Here is a 23,979-nt window from a genome sequence, read left to right on the forward strand (position 1 = left end):
TGGTAGCCTAGGTATGTTCCCAAACCCTTTCCAGATGAGAAGCATAGGCGGAGTCTGTTCTGCAACTTGCAATGAACAATACATGAATTCCCCACCCACCCAGTTCAACAAAATGGAGGTACACGGTCAGTAAGGCAACCTGCAATAGCTGATGCAAACAGGGGTGGGCTACACCCCTGAGTTCCCAGACATAGTGCATTGCTGTGGGACTCAGGGGGTTACCTCATGCACCATGCAACAAATATTACTACAAAGACTTCAACCCCAGTTAGTGTGGGGGGGGTGCATACAGTACCTCGCTTTAAGGGGTGTGGAATATTTTTAAAAATCTACCTGCACAACGGCCAAGTTGTTAGATAAATCTGCTTGTTTTTTAAAAAAAACGACTCTTCATTTTGTGGCCTAAATGTACTCATCCTGGCAGACATACATAACATGCCATTTTATATACGATAACTGTCAAATATACCAGACAATTACATGCTTAGGAAATAGGGCAACACAGCATGTAAAGCTGAACTAAGAGTAAGTTTATTTAAGTGTGTTGGCTCAAAAGTAAGGCCTACCATAGGTAAAATATTGCAGCTGTGCTTCGGAAAAATAGAAAAAAAAATGCATTAATTACCCACATTTTCAAAATTAAAAAAAATAAGTTTGCAAGCCATACTTTCTAGCACACTCATGAGCAATCAACATGCAATTGCCTGTAGTTAGACGATGTTATGCAATTACCTTCCTCTTTTTGGTGGGTGTGGAAGGAGCGAAGAAGGGGCGCAGTGAGCTAAGTGCAAAGTACGAGTATGGTCGTCCTTTTTGCATAGATTTGATTAAAGCTCAGCAGTTAAGGGGTTAAGGTGAAGTGGGTAGGTTTGATCTGTAGTGCTAAAACTGAGAATGTGGAACCCTGGGGCTCATCATAACCACTATCAAACTTTATTCCGAAACATTTCTATAAAGTCCATAAGATACGACAAAAAATACAACATTAAAATAATAGAATTGATCATCTCAAAAACAGCTTGAAAGAGAAAAATAAGGGATACAAAGATACAGTATCATTGAACATCAATTTCATATGTTTTCTAAGTGTCCATATATCATGATAAAAAATGTGCACCGCGTAACACCATTGAGTATCAACATTTCCCATTTCAGTCTGTCTGGTCCCTTCCTTTCTTAATATCGGTAGAATCTCGATCTACTTGGGGCGTAAAAAAGGGAAAATGCTTCCCGATTGCCAATGGGCTGCATTCAGAATTTCCAGATTGCCATTTCCCATTCGATAGGCCAATGGAAGAATATATATGGGCTGGGAACCCAATGCAAACATTGTTCACAGCCCCAGCTAGCTTCTAGAGACCGGTGCCCCAATGTTAGGGTGCCTTCTATACCCACTGTTAGAAAATGATTTAAAGACAACTGATCATAACCTTTTACGGCCTTATAATGGTTGGGGTCCAACTTACAACAAAAACAAAATATCATTCAGCATTGTATTCGCTAGAAGCAGATGACCCCTATCCTCTGTCTATCCCTTGCCCAAAGGGGGGGTGTCCTAAAGACCATGGCCTCCTCTAGCTCTCTCCCTCCTTGTGGCTCCATTTCTTTTCTTTCAATGGTTGTCTCGACAGGTTCTCCTCACTTCTTTCAGACCCCCCTTATTTTCAAACTGACTCACACAAATTTCGGTTATCTCTACCCTGTAGCTCATCTCCCCCTCTCCCTATACTGTGCTTCCTGGTGGTAGCTCTCTCCCTCTCACTCTCCACACTCCTTCCGCTGTTTTACTGCTCTACCTTTCTAGCTACCCTCTCCCATATTCACCATCCAACGTCCTCCAATTCCTCTCCAAAACCCATGTCGGGTTGCTGGGTTAAGTGTTGGGTTTCTCATCCCTTTTGGGCAGGTACATTTCAATCTATACCATATCTGGTTCAGATGCCACTGCCCTAGCTCCGGTCTGTGTATTCCTGGATGCAACCCAGTGCATTCTGGGAGTTGCAGTTATAAATAAAAAAAGAAGAAAATTAGATCTGGCCAGGACAGATGTCAATAGGCATTACAACCGGGACAGTGGTACCAATATCCACGCATATGTTCAAACACTCTTGAGGGGTTAGAGACGAGGTTCCCTGTTGCCTGCTTCTTTTGACAGGGTCACATTCAATGGACTACTCATATTTGGCCAATGCCCATCCTTCCCCCACATTATTTAACGGGGTAATCCCATACTATTTTTCGGCACACATCCAGTTCCTCTGTACTATGCACTCTAAGCCAACGGAAGAGGGATTTTAAGTGTTTCATAACATAGTGGTCGTAAACACAGCTCAGTCAACAATCGAGCTGTTGGTCCCCGTTTAGGAAGAATTAACATTTTCTTTAAGAAAAATCTATTCTATTTCTAGTTTTGCGGAAAATAAGAAAATACAGAGCTCCACTTCATAACATACCAGCAAAATAGGACTGAGCCTTGTAAACGTCCATTTATTTTACCATTTGTTTATTGGCATTTTCAATAACATCGGTTACATATTTCCATGTTGTGCCTTATTCATGTTCAAGTAAAATACATTTTAATTTTAACTTTAACAAACAATAACAACTGTCTCCTTACTATGTTCACGTAGTTCAGCTTCTCTCATCCCAGGGAGGAGGGGTGTTCGGAAGAGGGCAATCGGGTTGCTCGTGGGATGTGGGGGGATGCTTCCCAGGGGCCCGTAGTGTCTCTTATTAGCTCTCATCGGGTCTCCCTGCCTGGCTTGCAGGTGTGTTCGTTCCAGGCCGTCGGCTCAGGGGGGGCTTGTCGTCGGAGGGGAGAAACATGTGCCTAGTAAGTTCTTTCCATGCCTCCAGGGCTCTGCTAGACTCATCGGTTGATCTGGCCACGCTTTCTTCCCAGGCCTTGGTCTCAGCCAGAAGCCATCGTTCAGTTTCTCCTTGCCATGCTTTATATTGTGGGCCGGCTGTTTTTTTCCAGGACGTGGCTATAGTTCGTTTGGTTAGTATGCACGTTATGTCCATAAGTCTGACTGTATGCTTTATCTTGGCTAATCTGGGGTAGGTTCCTAGCAAGCACTCCTCAGGTGACCATTTGTATTTGGTCATACCTGCTTTCTCACATGTCTGTTTCACCTTTTCCCAGAGTGTCTTCGTTTTGGGGCATTCCCACATCATGTGGATTAGGTCTGCTTCCTCCTTCATGCACCAGCTGCAGTTTGACTGCATTTGCTTGCTAAATTTGGCTATCCGTTTCGGGGTTAGGTAGGTTCGATGCAGTACATTCATTTGTATTTGCCGGAACCGGTGGTTTCTCGACACCTCCTTGGGGAATGTAAGCACTCTGTTCCACTCCACCTCTGTCATTTCCCTGCCTATATCCATTTCCCATTTTCTTTTCATGTCCATGCTTCGGGGGTTAGCTGTATCGCTCAGTTGCCTATATATTTGGGATATTGGTCTGCATCCCTCCCCCATGTTGTATAGCAGCGTTAATAGTGGTTCAGTGTCTGGTTCTTCGGGCCATGTTTCCCATTTGCTTCGTGCCATGGCGCGGACCTTCTGGTACCAGAGGAACTGTCCCGGGTGTATGCCTTCTCTGTCCTGTAGCGTGGCAAACTCCCTGAAGGTACCTTCCTCGTAGAGATCTCCCCAAGTATAGACCCCTTCCCTTTCCCATGATCTGATTTGTTTCAGGTCTGTGGCCGCTGTGTATAAATCTGCAATCAGTGGGACTTCTGGTGAGTAAGCCTTCTGCGTGTGAGTGAGTGTCCTCGCTCTGCGCCAGACGTCCCTCCCCAGGGTGACTATGTGAGGTGTTTCTCCCAGTAACTTCGATGATACCCAGACCAGTTCTTTCAGGTGATGCGGGAGGCTCATAGTCTGTAGTAGGAGGTTTTCATCGGTAGGTTCGTCAGAAAACCATTTAGTTATAAAGCTGAGTTGGGCTGCTAGATAATATTTTTCTAAATTAGGAAGCTGAATGCCGCCCCGAGCGTATGGCAGGGTTAGGGTCGACAGTGCTATTTTGTGCCTATTTTCTCCCCATATGAACTCTTTTATTAGTGACTCCAGTAGTCGGAAAAAGGGTTTTTTGATATAATAGTGTACGTTTTGGAACCCATACAGGAATCGCGGTAAAACAATCCTCTTAACTATTGAGGCCCTTCCCATCATCGACAGGGGGAGTCGCGACCAGAAGTTCATGGACCTGCGTAGAGTCGGAAGTGCTGCCTTTGTGTTGTGTTCATGCATCAGTGTGGGGGTGTGCATTATCTGGATGCCTAGGTATCTGAATTTGGTGGTTTGCCATTTTATCCCTACCGTCGGAAGTGCCTCCGTTTCTGCGTGTTTCAGAGCCGCCAAGGGGAACATGCAGGATTTCGACTTGCTGAATCGGATCCCAGATACTCTGGAGTAATTGTCCAGGACTTTCAGCATGGTGGGCACGTTGAGGTGTGGGTCTCTAACATATATAAGGACGTCATCCGCGTAAAGCGAAATGGTGTGGTCTACCCCTCCTAGTCTTATGCCAGCATCGAAGAACTGCTTCCTAAAATAGATCGCTATGGGTTCCAGCCCCAGTATGTACAGCATTGGGGATAGCGGACAGCCCTGCTTGGTCCCTCTTTGTATATCCCAGGCTTCTGATACATGTTTCCCAGACTTCACTCTAGCTCTTGGTCCGGTGTACAATATCTGAACCCATCTAATGAACCCGGGTCTGAAGCCGAATTCTTTGAGCACCGCCACCAGCCACTCCCAATAGATAGAGTCGAACGCCTTTATGGCATCTAGGGACATTAATGCATATGAGCTCCTGTCTTCATTAGTTTGGGCTATGATGTGTTGTAGCCTGCGCAGATTTATTGATGTGTTTCGGCCCGGTATAAAGCCGCACTGGTCGATGTGTATTATGTCCCCTATTATTCTGGACAGTCGCTTGGCTAGTATTGTGGTTAAAATGTTCGCATCATAATTTAGCATTGCCAGCGGGCGGTAGGAATCGCACAGATCTGACGGTTTGTTTGGTTTAAGGATTGGGACCACCAATGTTTCCCTCATGCTTTCGGGCAGCACTCCCCTCTCATATGCCTCTTGGTACACTTTATGTAACAGAGGTGTGAGGGAGGGTTCATATGCTTTGTAGAACTCCGAGGGCAGGCCGTCCGTGCCAGGCGCCTTGCATGTGGCCAGGGACCTGATGGCTTCTGTTATATCTTCAAGCGTGATTTCAGCGTCTACTGTCAAAGCTTGTTCGGGTGGTATCTTATGGAGCACTATCTCATCGAGGGTGTCTGTGATCTGTTCTGGAGGGACCTGTTCCTCATGTGAATAGAGTTGTGTGTAGAAAGTTTAAAGGTGTCGTTTATGTTCTGCTGCGTGTGATGTGTGTTCCCTTCCTCATCTCGCAGTGTGGTGGTGGGGTGTCTAGGGTGTTCCCTTCGGCATAGCCAGGCCAACAACCTGCCCGGTCTGTCTGCCTCTGTGTGCGCTCTGTTCGTTTTGGCCATGTAGTCGAGCTTTTCTAGCCTATTCCACGCTGTATCATTTTCTCCCCTGAGTTTCCGAAGTTCTGTTTCCCTGTTCTGGGCACCTGTGGGAGCTGCCTCCAACCTTTCTATCTTCTTCTCCAGCTGGTCCAATTCTTTCCTGAGCTGTCTCCCGATTACCCCGGCCTTTGCAATGATTTCCCCCCTTATCACCATTTTCAGGGCGTCCCATACCGTGCTGCTGTGTTCCACACTTCCCACATTAATTTCTATGTAGCTATCTATGGAGTCTTGTAGCTCCTCTCTAAAGTCTGGGTCTTTGAGAGCTTCCGCTGGCATTTTCCACATGGGAATCGGGGGTCTGGGGCCATTGTGGTTCCATGTTACCAAGAGTGGGGAGTGATCAGATATGGTTCTTCCCAAATACTGCGCTCCTTCCACTTGGGGTAAGTGTTCTCTGCCTATGAGGATGTGGTCCAATCTCGTGTATAGTTTGTGCGGGGATGAATAGTATGAGTATCCTCTTTGTGCTAGGTGTGTTTCCCGCCATACATCTGCCAGGTCCAGCCTGTATCATTGCAGTCAGGGCCATTGTCGCTGCTGATGGACCCTTCGGGTGGGGGATGGATCTGTCGAATGCCGGATCACATACACAGTTAAGGTCACCCCCCCAGAGGAGCAGGCTATCTCTATATTGCACAATTTTGGGTTATAGTGAGTCCAGGTGGGCCGGTATATTGCTGTTAGGAAAATAGGAGTTCATTATTCATATTTCTGTCTGCTCTATGTGCCCCCATAGTATCACAAATCTACCCTCCGGGTCTACCTCTGATTTGCTCAGGTGGAAAGGGAGCTGTGGGTGTATCCAGGTATACACTCCTCTGGCATATTTGGAGTATGCAGTGCCAAATCCCTGCCCCCCCCCAGTGTGTTTGGAGTTTGGCCAGTGAGTCCGTCGTGCAGTGGGTCTCCTGTAATAACGCTATCATCACCCCTTTTCTATGCAGATAGGTCTTAATTCTGTTTCTGCGGATATATGTCCTCGCACATTCAATATCAATATTTTAATTGCCGTTGTGGTCATGGTGGTTTAAAGTGGGCATAGTGTACATTCTGTTCCCCTCTTCTTAGGGTCCACGTGCATGGTACTGGCGTTGATGGCCCCTTCCCTGTATGGGACAAGATGCAGGTTTCCTCCTCCCTCAGTTCAGTCCCTCTCCCCCTTCTTTTCATTTTTGGAGACTTACCAACAGTAGTAACTTCCATTCTTTTGAATGGGAACAGCAAACAGTGTAACTTTGAACTGCCCCCAGCAGTTGCTTCCAACTTGCAACGCTCGGGGGGTCCCGAGCCTTCCAGGCCACTCCTGGCCTTCCGGATCAGGATGCGTGCAGGTAGATTGCCTACACAGTTTCCGTGGGGGTGGGTCACTTTTTCGTGCTCGTGTAATTCTTCGAGTTCCCATCCGATCCGGCATTCAACTCAGTAGTATTCCGCTGAGATCTCAGTGTCTGCTTTGGTGTCCTTGCATGGGGAGATCTCACCGTTCTTCTTATAACGGCGGGTGGGCTGTCATCCCATGTCCGATCTTGGTGGATCATCCTTGCCGTCGGCCAGGTTGTTGTGTTCCAGCCATACATTTGCTGCAGCTGGAGTCTCTAGGAATGTCGTTCTTCCTTTGTAGAGGACCTTGAGGCGTGACGGATAGAGCAACATATACTTTCGGTTGAGCTTCCGTAATTGTGCTTTTATTGGGATGAAGGAGTTCCTTGCTCGTTGCACAGTGGGTGTATAGTCCGGTAGATATATGACTATCGTTGAGTCTTTCCGTTTGATTTCTCCTCCTTCTCTTGAATATCGTAATATGGTTTCACGGTCGCGGAAATTCAGAATTTTGGCTATAATTGGTCGCGGGTGTGAGCCTGGCAGTGGGCGTTTTTGGAGGGATCTGTGGACTCTTTCCACGGAGAACCCCTGGGAGAGCTTCCCTAGGCCTATCTCCTGCAGCTGCAGTGTCTCTACGAATTTGGTCGGGTCTGGGCCCTCCAAGTCCTCGGGAACCCCTAGTATGCGAATATTATTTCGGCGGGCTCGGCCCTCGTCATCTTCGGAGCGCGCCTCCAACCTTGCCACCTTTTGCTCAAGTTCCTGGACTTTCGTTTTCAATTCTTGGGTGCCCCAAGCAATGTCTTGTAGTGTATTTTCCGCCGCCGTGACCCTCTCAGTGAGGTTGCGGGCGTCCTGACGCATAAGCTGCATGTCCAATTTCACCTCCTCTATCTTCCCGTCCACCGATGTGCGAAGGGCAGATATTGCCTGTAGGACCTGCGCATAGTTAAGGTCTTCTTCCTTCTGGGGGGGGGTTCCCCCAAGGTTTCCTGGACCTGTTGTGGTTGGGTCTGGGGTTTAGCCGTCGTAAAAGAGTCCATTGTGACCAGCTTCAGTTTGCTCTTGGGGGGTGACATCTCCCTCCAAAGGTCCCTCCGATGTCCTGTTCCATGTCTTGATCCGCAAGTTGTGTGGCCCCGGCTTACTGCCTTCAGGTAGTGTTGTGGTTCCGGTGTTACTCGATGGGACCCCTGGGCGGGGCTCCCTATCCGGCCAGTGTCTAGCAGCCCAAATAGTGATATGGGCCTTCCCGCCTCACTGTCCTGCTTGCCGATTTGAGCTGGTGGAATATGGCTCGAGCTGGTCCTCCTACTAGTATTGGCCTGGTCCTGCCTTCCTCAGTGCCCCGTCCACTTGTGTCTTATGCTTGCGTTGGGGCTTGTTTCGGTGGGGAGTATCCCTGAGGCCGTTCGTCAAGCTGTAGTGATTTCCCCTTTGTCTGTCTTGCTGCTACCTTCGTCCCGGGGGGGGGGTATTAACCTGCCAGTTAGGCCCAATGTGTGGTTGGGGGTGCCCCTGGCTCCCGATGGGTTGGCGGACCTCAGCCGCTTTCAGTGCAGTCTCCCTGGGGGTCCGCTAATCGCTCTTGTGTCCTCCAGCGGCCTAGATGATGCGGTTGCTGTACTGCCAAATGGGTTGTATTTATTGGTGTGGGCCCCCCGCGTTATCCCACTGTCCGGGGGCCCAGATGAGGTTGGCCTTCCTCCCGCTCCCAGGTGTTGGGAGGTCGTGCAATGCGAGGTCGGGTGCCCCCGTAAGGGGTGACATTAAGGGGTCTTCACCCCGTGCGCTGCGTCGTGCGGGGGCCCATCGCCTCCCGCTATGCTCCCTGTGGCTCCGCTCAGTTGTGATCCTGCCCGGCCTCACCTGCGTGCGAGCGGGTCAGCGTCGCAGGCACAGCTCCGTGTCCCCTGCTTCTCCGTCCCGGCGGGCGAGTCCCTGTCAGGCGGCGCCCGCGCACCAGTTCTTCCTCCATGCGCCGCGGCCGCAGGAGACCTCAGCCCCGGTTCTCCTCTCTCGGTATTCCGCTCGCATGGGCCAGGATGCAGCCGATGGAGCAGGCGGCAGGCTCGTCAGTAGCAGCGTCCTCAGCTGCTGCGGTCTGTGAGATGGCCCGGTGTCGAAGCCGGTTCAGTTCTGCTTCGTGGAGGGCGCCGCCATCTTGCGGATCGGAGGGGCTCGGCTTCGAGCTTCCCGTTTTCGGTCTTTTGGTCTCCGATTCAGCCCAGGGTCGCTGTCAAGTGCAAGCAGTCGGTTCCCCTGTGCGGTTACTCTTTTGTCTCTTGTTGCAGACTGAATCTCAGCGGCATTTGTTCATTAAAGGAAGGATCACGGACGGAGCTCTATGGAAGCCTGTCCTCACGGCATGCGTGCTGGCCACGCCCCTTGTAAATGTCCATACCACTGAAATGGAATACGCTATATGTCTTACAACAAACTATCTGATCCATTTACCGTTATCCTAACTCCAAGGTAATCAAATCTAGAGCCCTGGAGAATCTTTTCTCCGGCACATGTAAAACATTTTCCCATCGTGTGATGAATCGGATGATGTCATCACTCCTTTCCTGGGGGGAGCTTCTCCCCATGTGGCCAGTGGATGGCAGCCACTACCGGACACTGACCCTGGGGGCTGCTTGTTAAGGATTTCAATTGGGCTACACACACCTTGGTCTCAGCCTAGTATGTAACACACAACTGAGATGCCTTTCTCTTTATTTTATGCAGATTCAATTTGAGATGGTACTCAACTCGTCTCACACCCCCTTTTTAAAATACCCCAGGTCACAATGGACCATGAACCAGGCTGGTTGGTGAAAATGCAATATTTAATTTACTTTTAGATTCAAAGGAAATCATACAAATTTAATATGGGGCAGCAATCACCAATGGGGTGAAAATTACAATGAAAATGGAAGCAATTGACTTGGTTAACCTTCTCCTAGAACATATACAAAGCACAAGTGAATAGGAGCACTTTTTTGAATTAGGATAGATAGCACCCAAGGTAAGGTTTCCCCCTGCAACGTTTCCTCAACCCCCAATTCTGAGTGGATAGAAAGAAGCAGCAGGTAGTCAGGAACAAGGCGCAGAAAACAGAATCCGACCTTCCCTCACAGAATGAGAGACAAACGCAGATTTTAAACCCTTTACAAAGGCATGAAATGACATTCGGAAATGGACAAATAAATAATGAATGTGTGGTTAAATGTGTGAGGCAAATATGATTTCTCCCAACAACAGGAATGCAGAAACACTAGCAATCACAATGCAATGGATCAACAAGAAACATAAAATTCGAAAATGAGTGGAAAGTTAGAACATACTGCAGCTGAATAACGTGGGAAAATAAAATTTCCTTTCAATTCCCGTTTAAAATGACTCAAACGGTTTTTTATGAAAACGGGTGAAATACTGAAACTCGCAATGCGGTTTTTGGTCTGGGGGAACAGATGTATATCACAGGGAAAATATCAAAGTGAAAACATTGTGGTATCTAAAGATTTGAATGAGATGTCCGGGGTGGAATGGGTTTCAGTTTAAGGAAAAATAGAGCAGTTGAAATGAAAACTTTGGTTTTAAAAGAAAAGGCAAATGTTTCTTAAACTAAATAATCTAGACTATATTGTTAAAGAGGAACACAGTAAGCTCCAAGGTTGATTCGCAAGGCCAGCCTGTCATTCAGGAATAAGGCTCTTTTCTGCTGGAGCACAATGTGAATATGGCTGGGCATGACAGTGTCTTTTTGATAAAAGCAGTTTAATGAAAACGGGGAAAAATAGCATCAGAGCGGCATAGTTAAAAGGTGAAATATTCCTTTTTTCAATGGGAATTTTGGGCTTGCAGCAAAATAGTGCTGCTTTTCCCTCAATTTCTTTAAGACAAACAAGAACACACCCTAGTAACCTTTCTCAGGGTGCTCCCTGTTCCATCTTGCCCAATGGCGCTTTGGGAAAACAGTGCAGCCATACTTTTGTTGCTGCAAACGCAGATTGGGTGCAATGGTGCTCACAGAAGCCAGCGCAGCCATTTTGCTGGTTCTGCTGAAATGCAGCTTGGTGATGTGGGGGAAGTACTGCGGGGGTAAAAATATCCCACAAATTCCCCCCAACCCCCTGACTCTACTGAGATTCCTTGTCGAGGGAGAGTAGGGGAAAGTGGGATTCATCAATGGGGCAAAGTGGGGTTCATCAGGTGGGCAAAACGGGGTTCATCAGGTGTAGTCCTTTCATCATCGGGGAGCAGTCCTCCACAATCCTCCCGTTGTCTCTCGTAGTATGGAGCGACACCCACAGCTTTCTCTTGGATCTTCCTTTATGGTGTTGAGTGACACCCCCAGATCATCTTCAATTTCTCCTTTCCAGGTCTCCTGGGAGGTCCTGGAATAGGCGCAACCAGCACAAATCTATAAAATAAAGAACCGGTTACTACATTTTCCCACTAACTGCCCCGCCCCCGGAAGGATGACAGCAGTGGGACACACATGCATTCAATAATGACAATTGACAATGAAGAAAAATACTCCCTATTACATAATTATACCTACAAAATCTATCTGTTCCCTGGTTCTTCTTTGTCTGGTTCTTATTCTTCAGATGTCTCCTCTGTTTGATTCTCTCTTGGCTCCTCAATTTGCTGCAAAGTATGCCTAGAGTGACAACTCTTTAGCTGATTAATATGGACCCATTTCTCTTCTGTCAGTTCGGCTTTGGGGATGCGGATTCTATAGGCGACAGGTGAAATTTTATCTACAATTTCAAAAGGTCTGCGTCGGCTTGGCAAAAATATACGTTGTTTGGTCTGGTTCCTTTGGAAATTGTACAAGTAAAAATTGTACAAGTAAATCCTGTCTCCTACTTGTTATTCCTTTTTGCTTGTTTTTAAATCATATTGAGTCTTCATACCCTCTGCAGATTTTTCCAGATTCTGCTGAGCGTATGCAAAAGCATTTTGAAGGTGTTTTCTTAGATTCTCAACATAGTCATGAGTTGTGGAGGCGTTTATCAGTGTCTGCTCTTGTGTTCTATAGAGCAGATACTGAGGTAGCAACATCCTTCATCCAGTCATCAGCTCAAATGGAGACATCTTCATTGCAGAAGAAGGTGTAGATCTGATGGCCATCAGGGCAAGCGGTAATCGGATGTCCCACCTTGGCCCAGAATCTGCCACAAACATTTTTAGAATGCTGACAATGATTTTATTGTACCTCTCGACTCCACCACTAGAGGATGCAATGTGAAGTTTCCTTTTTACCCCAAGTATCTCCACATCTTTGTCATCACTTCACTGGTGAAGTGACTACCTCGGTCTGACTCAATCCTTTGGGGTAGGCCAAAACGCGAGAAGATGTGGTTGATTATCAGGGCAGCTGCTGTTTCTGCCTTGCAATTTGGGGCGGGAGACATTCCACCCATTTGGTAAACAAGCATGTTACGGTTAACATGTACTTGTTCCCCCTAGAGGAGCCAATCATGGGCCTGATGGAAATCTACTTGTAAATCTGACCAAGGCAGTGTCATCCCACTCTTCTGGAGGGGAGCTCGGTGTGTGAGTGAAGTTGGCTGAAATTGTGCACACACACGACACCCCTTCAAATATTTGTCGAGGTCCTGCCCCATGTGTGGCCAGTATGCAACCTCCCGCAAGATTTCTAAAGTAGTGTGAAACCCCTGATGACCGGCTGTGGCCGCATCATGGGCATGACTTAGCATCAGGATTCGGAATGAGGTAGGGGCCACCCACTGGTCACAGCCAGATATGGATCTCCTTATCAACAAACCGTCTTGGATTCAGAACATTTTTGGACACTACATCAACACTCTGAGGTCCTCTTTCCCAATATAATCGGTATACGTCAAAGGAAAGTTCTCTGGATCCTTAATGTGATGATAAAATTCACCAATAATCGTATCCCCTTTTTGTGCCGTGATCAAATCGGCATCTTGGGTCTCCTTACTCCACTGGGCAGTTCAAAGTTCATTGTGAGCATTTGTCTGGGACCTAGAGATAGCAGTGACCTGGATTTCCACCAACAGGGACTCGATCTCGAGGAGATCCCCCTGGATGGCTCTGGTTTTGGGCAGCTGATCAGCTAGGTCATTTCCAGTTTTGTCTGGCCCCTCTATTCTGGAATGGCCCTTGATCTTCTTCCAATAGATGGTCATCCCAGTAGAGGTGATCAGGTCATCAATATTTTTGATTAGCTTGCCATGTTTCAGCGGTTTATTATTAGCACATAGCATGCCTCTGGTTTTCCAATTAACCAGGTGCTCCACGAATCCGTTCCGGACATAGTCAGTGATTATGACCAGTTTGTGGAGTTGGTGTTGGACGGCAGTGAGGATGGTCTCATGAACTGCCATCAACTCCGCCACCTGACCACTGCGGGGATCGATTTTGTACCCAGCGGATGGTTGTGAGTCAACATTCACCCAAGCATGTCCAACGCCGGCCACCAGTTCCTTTTCCCCATTGTTGTCAACATGGTAGGAGCACCCGTCCACATAAACTGTGGACATTCCCTCGCACTTGTCATCTTCATAGACTTCAGGTACTCCTCCATGTTGTCCTGGGTTTTAGGACCTTCGTCCTCAAAACAGTTTTCTCTGGCACAATCATGCAAGTCAGCCAGACCTTGCGCGAGGGGTCTCTTCTTGTTCTGGCCATATCGGACCTCCACAGGAAAGCTTTGCATTGACAGAATCCAGGAAGTAATTCTAGAATTACTCACATTTCTGTCCCGGATTCTGTCACTTTGGAGGTATTGCAAAGGCTGGTGTGGAGTCTCCACTAGGAACAAGTTACTTACCTGTAACTGTTGTTCTCCAGCATGGGTCTGGCATGGATTCACATGCTCATGAATATTCCCTGTCGTCAGGCTGGGAATCCTCGGTAAAGAAAAAACCAGTATCAGTTTCGTTTCTGATCTGTCTTTCGTAGTAGTAACCAATCACTGATCTCTGCGTCATACTGACCACAGCCAATGACTGCCCTCTACCTAAGCCCCGCCTCTGGCAGCCATCTTCAGATTTGGTAGCACGTGAAGTGGCAGTATGACCAAGTGAAGAGCCGCAGAGGGGTAGGCGGGAGGGTTCGCATGTGAATCCATGCCAGACCTATGCTGGAGAACAACAGTTACAGGTAAGTAACTTGTTCCTTCTCCAGCATGGGGTCTGGCATGGATTCACATGCTCATGAATAAAGAATACATAGCAGTGCACACATGCACAACCACGGGAGGTGGCAAAGGCTCAACATTAAGCATTACATCAAACTCAACATTAAGCAAATCTTACCTCCTCACCAGGCTCACCTTAAGCGAACAGGTTGCGCAGCACTGCTTGGCCGACCCTGGACTCCTCTCTGGAATCCCGATCGACGCAGTAGAATTTCGTGAAGGTGTGCGTCGACCTCCAAGTAGCAGCCCTGCAGATGTCCAGCAAGGGCACACCAGATAGGAACGCCGTGGTAGCTGCGATCGCTCTGGTGGAATGGGCTCTCGGACGGCCAGGCAGCGGTCGGTTTGCCAACCGATGACAGTACATGATACAGCCGGAGAGCCATCTGGAAATGGAAGCCTTCGAGAGAGCCTTCCCCTGATTGACAGGTCCAAATTTCACAAAGAGTTGTGGCGTCTTCCGAAAACACTTTGTGCGGTCCACGTAGAACTTCAGCGCTGTAGCCTCATCCAGCGAGTGCAAAGTCCTTTCAGCCGGCGACGAAGGCGACGGGAAGAAAACAGTTCAACACCAAGGGTTCGTTGAGGTGGAAGTCCGACGGCACCTTGGGCATGAAGGAGGGGTGCGTCCTGAGCACTACCCTCGTGTCGTGAAAAGTCAAGTACTCGGCCTTGCAGAAAAGGGCCTGGATCTCTCCCACCCGTCGTGCGGAGGTGATGGCCACAAGAAACACTGTTTTCCACGACAAGAACTTCAACGGAGCCGAGTGCAGAGGCTCGAACGGAGGTCCCATGAGCTTGGTCAGCACCACGTTGAGCTCCCACGCCGGGGCCGGAGCCTTCACCGGCGGGAACGATCTGAACAGTCCCTTCATGAACTCTTTCACCAGATGATGAGACCACAAAGATGTCCGCCCCGTGGTTTTGGTGTATCGGGAGATCGCAGCATGATGAATCTTGATGGACGCCTGCGCCAGTCCAGCCTTGGCCAGCGTCAGTAGGTACGGCAGTACTTGGGGAGCCGTAATCCGTAGAGGATTAATCTTCTGTGCGTGGCACCAGACAGAGAACCTCTTCCATTTGTGTCCGTAGCATTTAAGAGTTGAGGACGCCCTGGCCTTTGCAAGAACCTCTCTGCAGTCGGCCGGTATGTCGTATCCTCCAAACTCTAACGCTGCAGGAGCCAGGCCTGCAAGTTCAGCGACTTCGGGTCATGATGGAGGATGGCGCCTCCTTCCCTGGAGAGAAGATCCGCCACCACTGGCAGCTTGATTGACGGGGACGCTGACAAGTCCAGAAGGTCCGGGAACCATATCTGCCTCGGCCACGCAGGCGCGACGAGGATCATCCTGCACCGTGACCTCTTGAGCTGGTTGATGAGCCGGATCAGCAATGGCAATGGAGGGAACGCGTATAGAAACAGGCCCTCCCAGGGGAACGAGAAAGCATCGCCCATGCTCCTCGGCTGGGGAAACCTGCTGGCGAACCTCCGGCACTTGGAGTTCGTCGCCGTCACGAACAGTTCGATCTGGGGTGTGCCCCACCGTCGGAAGAGGCGGTCCACTAGATCCTGTCGTAGTTCCCACTCGTGGCACGAGCGCAGCTCCCTGCTGAGTGAGTCGGCGATGGTGTTTTTTATCCCTGCCAGATGAAACGGCACCAGAAACATCCCTTGGGCGACGGCCCAATGCCACAGATCCTGCGCCTCCCTGGACGGGGCTGGGGACCTGGTTCCGCCCTGTTTCCTGATGTAGAACATGGTGGTGGTGTTGTCGGTGAAGATCCTCACCACCTTGCCCTTGAGGGACGGAAGGAAGGACCTGAGGGCCCAAAACACTGCACGGAGCTCCAGGACGTTGATATGGAGGGACTTCTCCGTCGGGAGCCAAAGGCCTCTCGCGTGCAGATTTTCGGTGTGCGCTCCCCACCCTTCCAGGGAGGCATCTGTGGTCACTGTCTCCTGGTGGCCGGGGGTCTGGAAGTCCATGCCCGCCGTCAGATGCACGCGGGCGCCCCACCACCGGATCGCTCGTCGGAAACTCTCGTCGAGTGTGATCCTCCCCTCGAAGCTGCCCGTCGTCTGGATCCAGCGCGCGTCCAGGAACTCCTGCAACGGGCGCATCCGGAGCCTGCACAGGGGGATGAGGTAAATGCAAGAAGACATCATTCCGAGGAGGGACTTGATGGACCTCACTCTGGCCGCGTCCGCAACCAGCATCCGCTGCACCTTGCCCAAAATGGCCCTCGTCCTTTCCTCCGACGGATAGGCCAGAAGCGACACTGTGTCGAGCTTCGCTCCCAGAAACAGTGCGTCTTGCGCGGGCACCAGGTGGGACTTGGCGTAGTTTATGGAGAATCCCAGGTCCGTGAGAAGTTGGACGGTCCTTGCCGTGTGCTCCACGGCGAGCTCCTTCGTCTTCGCTCGGATGAGCCAGTCGTCCAGGTAGGGGTAGACGTGGATCCCCTCTCGGCGCAGCTGCGCCGCCACCGGTGCGAGGCACTTGGTGAACACCCTGGGTGCCGACCTCAGTCCGAAGGGAAGGGCTCTGAACTGATAGTGACGCCCTTGGACCACGAACCTGAGAAACTTTCGGTGTCCCTTTAGGATGGGAATATGGAAGTAGGCATCCTCCAAATCCAACGACGACAGGAAATCGCCCTCCTCCAGCTGACCCAGGACGTGTTCGAGGGTGACCATCCGGAACTTCTGTGCCTTGATGAATTTGTTCAGGCGTCGTAGGTCCAGGATGGGACGCCATCCTCCCGTCTTCTTCTTCACGAGGAAGTATCTTGAGTAAACTCCGGAGCCCCGAAGCCTCGTCTCCCACGTCGGGGTCCCTCCCGACAGGCTGGTCTTCTTCCACGCCAACGCCGTGGCTTAAGACTTCAATCAGCTCCTCCTCAGAGGTTGAGGCCGAATCCACGACGACCTCCTGCCCCCCCTTTTTCTTCTCCGGAGGTTTCACGGGGGTCCTGTCGATGGGCATAAAAGAGGACTCCCTCCGCGGTGGCAGGGAGACTCTGAGCCCCGAGGTCGCCACCACTGGTGTAGCCTCCACAGGCTGAGCCAGGGCCGCCGCGACTGTCTCGATAGAGGCCTTGGCCGGATGGATTAAGGCTTTCACCACCTTAGGTGCGCTCACCGCCTTCTCCTTGGGGGGAGGGTCACTGCCTCGCTCTCCCTCCGATGGGGCCTTCGAGCTCGACCGGGGCCTCTCCAGGAGCTTCGCCGGGTGCTCGGCCTTCCTCTTACCCGAACCAGAGCGTTGGCTCGTGGTTGATGGTGCCGGGGAGGATGCGCCCTGCCTGGCGCCCATAGAGCCCGACCGTTCGGCGCTCCCGGTGCCAGCGGACTCGCAGTGCTTGGCCTTGTGTTGGACCCCCGTCCCCGGGGCGTCCTCAAAGGTCTTAGAAGACCGCTCGGATTTCTTCTTCTTCTCGCCTGACGGGCTCTTCCCTTCCAGCCAGTTGGCGAGACGTTGATGGCGGTCCTTCATGGTCCGCTCCGACATATTGCCGCAAAACGCACAGTCCTTCTCCACGTGCGTCTTGTCCTCATGTAGGCAGTACAGACAAAAGGAGTGTTCGTCCTCCTTAAAGACATTCTGAAGCTGGCATCCAGGGCAGACCCTGAACAGCTTTCCGGGCGTCGAGCTTCCCTTCTCCTGGGCCATGTCCGAGATGGGCCTGAGAAACTTCTGGAGTCCTCCAAAAGCGTGGCTCGACGAAATCTTCACCCTTGAGGGGCGTAGACGAATCCGATACGGGTCCCCATTGATCGGATGAAGAAACGGTGGAGCTTGAGGCTCTTTTGACCGGAAAAAAAATCGAAGTTTTTGAGAAAAAAAAATGTGAAAAAATAGCACTAACGCTCGAGAGCAATAGCACGAGGATCCCAACACTTGAACGTGCGGTAAAAATCTGAAGATGGGTGCCAGAGGCGGGGCTTAGGTAGAGGGCAGTCATTGGCTGTGGTCAGTATGACGCAGAGATCAGTGATTGGTTACTACTACGAAAGACAGATCAGAAACGAAACTGATACTGGTTTTTTCTTTACCGAGGATTCCCAGCCTGACGACGGGGAATATTCATGAGCATGTGAATCCATGCCAGACCCCATGCTGGAGAATGATGTGTTCCCCTTGGATGAACGGGCGGTAATTTTTCAATGCCCACACGTTGCAAGGATTGCCTTCTCACAATCATTGAATTTTTCCTCCACAGAGGATAAAGTCTTACTTGCATAGGAGATGACTTTATTGACCTTGTCATGCTTTTGATATAATACCGCTGTCAAGCATGTATTTGAAAACCCTGTCTCCAAGAAGAACTCCTTGTTTTTGACAGGGAAAGGTAGACAAAGCGCTTGGGAGAGGCGTCTTTTGAGTTGCTTTACTGCCTCTGCTTGTTCTGGACCCCACTTCCACTGGACCCGCCTTCAACGGGATCAGGGGTCTTGTGATCTCGCCGTAATCCTCAATGACTTTCCTACTGTAATTAGTCAGTCCAAAGGGGGCCTCTTAACTCACACGGAGTTGTGGGGTATTTTAGTTTCAGGAGTGCTTCCACTTTCTTCTCCTGGGGACAGAGACCCTCAGGAGTTATCTCGTGTCCCAGAAAGTTGACACAGGTCCTGCACCACTGTGCCTTTCGGAAGGATAGTTTTGCTCCGGCAACCCTCAACAGGGTCAGAAAATAATGGATTTCCACTATGTGTTCCTCTACGGTTGAGTTTCTTATCAGGACATCATCCACATAGACCAGGTTATTCCTTTCACCCAAGTCGAGCATGGCTTTATGTAGGAAGATGTTGATTTCATTGCCAGAGTTGATGTATCTGAAGGGTGTCCGGGTCCACGTGTACTGCTGCCCCCAAAGGTAAAGGCCAGCTTGTATTGGTCCTCCCTACTGACTGGCACAGTCCAGTACCCATTGGTCAGGTCAATGGCAGTGTACACCTTTGACCCCTGGATCTGGGCCAGCCCCTGGACAATGTAGGGGAGAGGCCATTGGGACATGTGGACCTGTTTATTTAGCTACCTGAGGTCTGTGAAGAATCTCCATTGGCCATTTGGTTTGAAAATCCCAAGTACCGGATTATTAAAGGTACTGTGGACTAGACAAATGATACCACAGGACTCAAGATTTTGGATTATTTCCGTCAGGGACTCCATGGATGTGAGAGGCAAACGATATTGCTTCACAAACACTGGAGTCATTCCAGGGTCCGTGGGAATTTTTGTAGTATGGATTTCGGTGCAACCACAGTCCTACCAGTCCACAGCAAAAAGACCTTGAAAATCTAAGAATACCCGTTTCAACTTTTGCTCCGGTGTCTCATAGGCATCAGCTAGGTTGACCCGCTTGTCAACCATTTGCCTGTAGCCTGGAAAGACTTCTGGTTTTGCTATCTCAGCGGCCTTCTCCAGCTGGGTGGAGAGGTCTCTGGTTAGAGAGGGTTTCAGGTAGGAGAGGCAGTGCTTGTGGACCTGTAATATCACCTCATCCTGCCTGATGTCACCGTAAGGGCAGGAAGAATACACCAGGAAATTCTCCCCTTGCCGGTTGAAGATCCTGTCTGGTGGTAAGTCACTGTCATTGTCAAAACAGTCAAAACAGTCATTGGGGATTAATGGTGCCTGCACCCAGAGTGATACTCCTGAGGTCACGGTTATCCACCAATATTGGAATGGTGTTGTGTTCTGGATTAACTAATGGTGTTGGGTTTAACCACAACCCCTGATGTTGGAGATGTGCATTGAGGTGTAAATATGCGTCAGGATTTTGCCGTTTCTGTTCTCTTACTTTTTAATTCAAGTGGGAATAGTTGTGTCCGTCCTGGGATGGAGACCCCCTCTCCAATTTGAACTTCTACTGCATACGGCAGCAATTGGATCAACCAAAATGCTTTTTCTGAATCATCAAAGTACATGGGATTTGCCTTTATTCAGGACCAGGCTTTGTAATTTATCAGGTCCAAATTAATGGCAAAACGATTGAGAATGTCACCGCCTAAATAGAATGCAGCAGGGACATCTCGCACGGCCCAACAATTATGTTTTATGCTTTTGTTTCCTATAGAAATTTTGAGCATACTCCTGCTAGGGAGGAGATGTTTGGAATTGGGAGTTTCCAGGCCCATTTCCCACTTATCGATCAATCTAAATGTGGGAATGGCTGGATCTTTTGGGAGCTTTCGCAACATGGCTTCGCTGATGAAGCGCTTACCATTGTTCATGCACACTTGGGCGAGAACAGCCTCCTTCCCCTCATTTAACTGAATACGGATGAACAACTGTACTCTTATTTTCTGAATGTCAGCTAAACCTTGAGCTGCTTTCTCATCACTTTTGACTATAGAATTGGGATTTTCAGATTGTAAATCAGTATACAATTTCAAAGTATTTCCTTCCAGTGTGGAATGCCACTTGAGACTTGAAGGAATATTGATTTTCAGGAATGGAGAGGAGTTCCCTTCATCAGTCTGTTGTCCTACAGCAATTAGTGTCACGTCAGGTATTTGATTGTTCTGGAAATGAAACTCAATATGATCAGGTTTTTGTTCAACCATGTGGCATGTTCCATTTAAACTAACATGGTTGACACTCTGTTTTAATTTTATTGGCCTATTAGTCTGAGTCCAGAGGACCTTGTTCACACAGTCTATTGGGGGTACAACCTGAGCAGGATGTCATTCCCTATTAGACAGGGTGTTCCCTCTGGAGTCACGACTATAACTGGGTGTTTCACTTTGTGTGTCCCAATTTTTATTTCCAAATCGGCAGTCCCCTCGACAGGAATTTCATTCCCGTCGAAGTTCTGGAGTGGTCCAGGAAGAGCGGTGCGAGAGATCTGCTATCTCTCCCCCTTCCTGAATTTAGCTGCTCAAAGTCCTTTTTGACAGAATAGTGGCTTGGGATACAGTGTCCACCAGCGCTGCAAATGTACATTGCCCTTGCACTTGGACCGGGGCATAAAATGTACCCTCCTTCTCCTCAAGTGGGCAAAGGTAATGTGCATTCTGGGCAAGCTGGGTGGTCAATTTCCTTATTTTGGACTCCGACACAGGGGTAGTTTGGGCATAATTCTGTGTTGGAGTTTGGGAATCTGAAAGCATTCTGATATTTGGGGAGTTTGGGGCTCTCCTTTTTCTGATTCTGGGTTGCCCCCCCCCCCCCTTTTTGGAGGCAGTCACTAGAATTGATTTGGGAAGTTTTGGAATCCTCTTTTAATACTTGGTCCCCTGGGTGCTCATTCTGGGGTTCAAGGTTGGGTGATTCTGAATTAGTCCCCATACCCGCTCAGTCTTCATTTAGATCTCTTGGGACCCATTTTTCTTTGGGAGGAGTTCCCCGTCCCTGAAGGAGAAGATTATTTTCCCAGAATCCTCTAAGGATTCTTCCCCTGCAAATTGGAGGACACCAACCTCCTCCCCAAAATGGGCATTTTTGAGGTCTTTATTTCTCCTACCCACTCTCTGTTCCCTGGCTTGCAGATTTTCAGGGGCAGGAGATTTTTGTTCAGGTTTCGGTGTGTCCAGGGGCTTTAAACGGGTCAGGAAGGAAGCTTCCACTAGGGTTTTACACCCTTGTTCCCCCGTGCCTCCTCCTCTGGAACCTGTGAGTTGTCAGGGTTCTTTCCCCATCATTGTTCTGGGGTGCCAGACCCTTGGTTTGTGGGGTTCTGAGCCGCCATATTCATCTGAGGGTTCCGTTGAGCCCTCAACATGCGACCCAGATCCTGGGTAAGGTTCTGGACCTGGTGCTCCAGTTGGGACTCCTGTTCCGGCTGGTACGGGGGTCTCTGTTCAAATCTAGGTGGATCACAGGAAGGGTAATTATCCCTTCTACCTTAGTACCCTGGATATTGTGAATTTTGGTAAGCCTCCACCCTTAGCCACCCCTCTCCCGGATTGGGTTGTCTGGGTTCCTGAAAGCGGGGAATGAACAGAGGGTTGTCCTGCAGGTTGGGGTTTTGTGGGTACCGGGGAATGAAACTTAACCCAGCATTTGGGGGATTACTGCCCTCCTGAGAGAAATTAGGAGGGAAGTTTCCCAGGCAGTACTTACCTGATTGGATCCCCCCTTGGGCTGGGGGAGTCCATACATACCCCAAGGTTGGTTGGTTGCCCTTGTATCTGGGACTTATATAATCAGGGGAGTTAGGGGTCCCATTGTGTAACGCTCACCTGATTCCCGTAGAGGCGCCGGTCTTGACTGGGCGTATACCGTATCTTCCAAGGTGATGTGTAACACACGGCTGGCTCTTTGGGCTGGACCTCTGTGCACTGTATGTCTGACTCGAAGGGTAAGATGTCTGCAGATAGAAAATATGGGATTAAGGAACTAGGTTATTGAATGTCTCTCTCTTCGTCCCTTTCTCTTCTCCTGTAGAACCCCAAAGGTTAACGCTCTCACCTTAGGTAAGTGAACGCTGTGCTCTCCATCTGCCTCGGGGCAGGGTGCTGTAACCAGTTTCTTCACTGGATAAGGGGAGCAGGCCTCTTGACTTCACAGGACTGCTGTCCGTCGTTTACTGCACGAACGGTAAGTTTCGAGTAATTCTAATGTCTTTAAAGTCTTTAGTAATGATGTCTCTTGTTTTGCAGGGTTCCGGCGATGGCGGATGACGGGCTGAAGTGAGTTGAAGATGGAGCCCGTGTGATGAATAGAAGCGCCTGGAAGCCCGTAAGTAAGCGCTTGTTGCCTGCTTCACGATGCGCTCTAACTGTCTTTTTATTTTGCAGGTACAAGTTCGGAGCGGCTGCAGGGTGCCGGAATACCCACTGGGTTGGATGTGGAAAGGAGTAATGGCACGTGAGTATTAAAGTTCCCCAATGTCTTTAAACGCACCTTGTTTTGTCTTTCAGATGCCGGATGCAGCGCCGAAGGCCTCCGGAGCGTGCGAAGAGTTGGTAAGATTTTGTCTTTCAGATGCCGGAATGCAGTGTGAAGACCTCCGGAGCGCACGAAGAGTAGGTAAGCCTTTGTCTTGCAGATGCCGGAATGCAGCGCGAGGCGTTGGTGACAGCCGATGGACCAGGTAAGTGAAGAGCTGTCACTGAAGACCGTAATGCTAACCTGTTCTTTCTTGTCTTTATAGGTGTTGCTGAAGACTGGATTCAGGATGGTAAGCCTTTTTCCTTAGGCCCAGGATCAGATGCAGAAGACACTATGAGCGTTCTGCTGCAGAGGATGCAGAATAACGCAAAGCAAGATTCATCCATCGGTTGTGGTTTAAATAGCCTCCTGTAGTGCTTAGGTGTCTCCTTCCACAGCCACGCCTAGGTAAGAAAAGAGTTCCTGCTTTCCAGAAGAGTTCCAGTGTTCTGAATCTAGGGAGTGGCTCCTGCCCCACCCAACAGGAAAAGTAGTTCCAAACAGAAGAGGATCAGAGGCTCAACTGGCAGGCAAGTAAGCAGCATGGTCTGCTGCAGGTAAGTCCACCCAAGCATTATGAGCCCGGCGCTTCCAGCGCTGGGACTGGGCATATTTATGAGCCTGGTGCCACTGGCGCCAGGACTGGGTCCAAAAGGTCCCAATTGGGACTGGTTGGCACTCGGAACCTGGGTTATGGATCTGCTTCCAAGGGAGTTGGGAAAACCCTGACCTTTTGGAAGCAGAGATCATGACACATTGGTGGGATTACCTCCCTGACCGCCACCTGTTTGTGATTGGCCTGAAGGCCTTCTGGGTCTCTGATTTTGTGTAGGTAAATTTTTAGGCTTCCCCATCTCAAGGTCTAAAATGGGGGACACCTTCACATCTGCTACCTTAGCAGCACAGCAGGGGTGTTGGCTGGCTTGGGGTTTTTGGTCTGATTTGTGTTTTCTGCAGGTTTTTGAACTTCATAAATGCAGGTCGTCTGCTCTATGACCCAGTCCAGAGATCTTTTATTGTGGAAGTACCTCACCAGTTGAGT

At 49.5% G+C, this 23,979-nt stretch overlaps 1 protein-coding gene across 2 annotated transcripts in view; it reads right to left on the reverse strand.

Moving 5' to 3' along the window:
- The window catches only part of LOC138548350 (vitamin D3 hydroxylase-associated protein-like), a 476,815-nt gene that overhangs the window by 202,732 nt on the left and 250,104 nt on the right, over nt 1-23,979 (reverse strand). The window lies entirely within an intron of this gene.

Source organism: Ambystoma mexicanum, chromosome 1q (assembly GCF_040938575.1).
Source record: "Ambystoma mexicanum isolate Mex_15411 chromosome 1q, UKY_AmexF1_1, whole genome shotgun sequence".
Lineage (NCBI taxonomy): Eukaryota > Metazoa > Chordata > Amphibia > Caudata > Ambystomatidae > Ambystoma > Ambystoma mexicanum.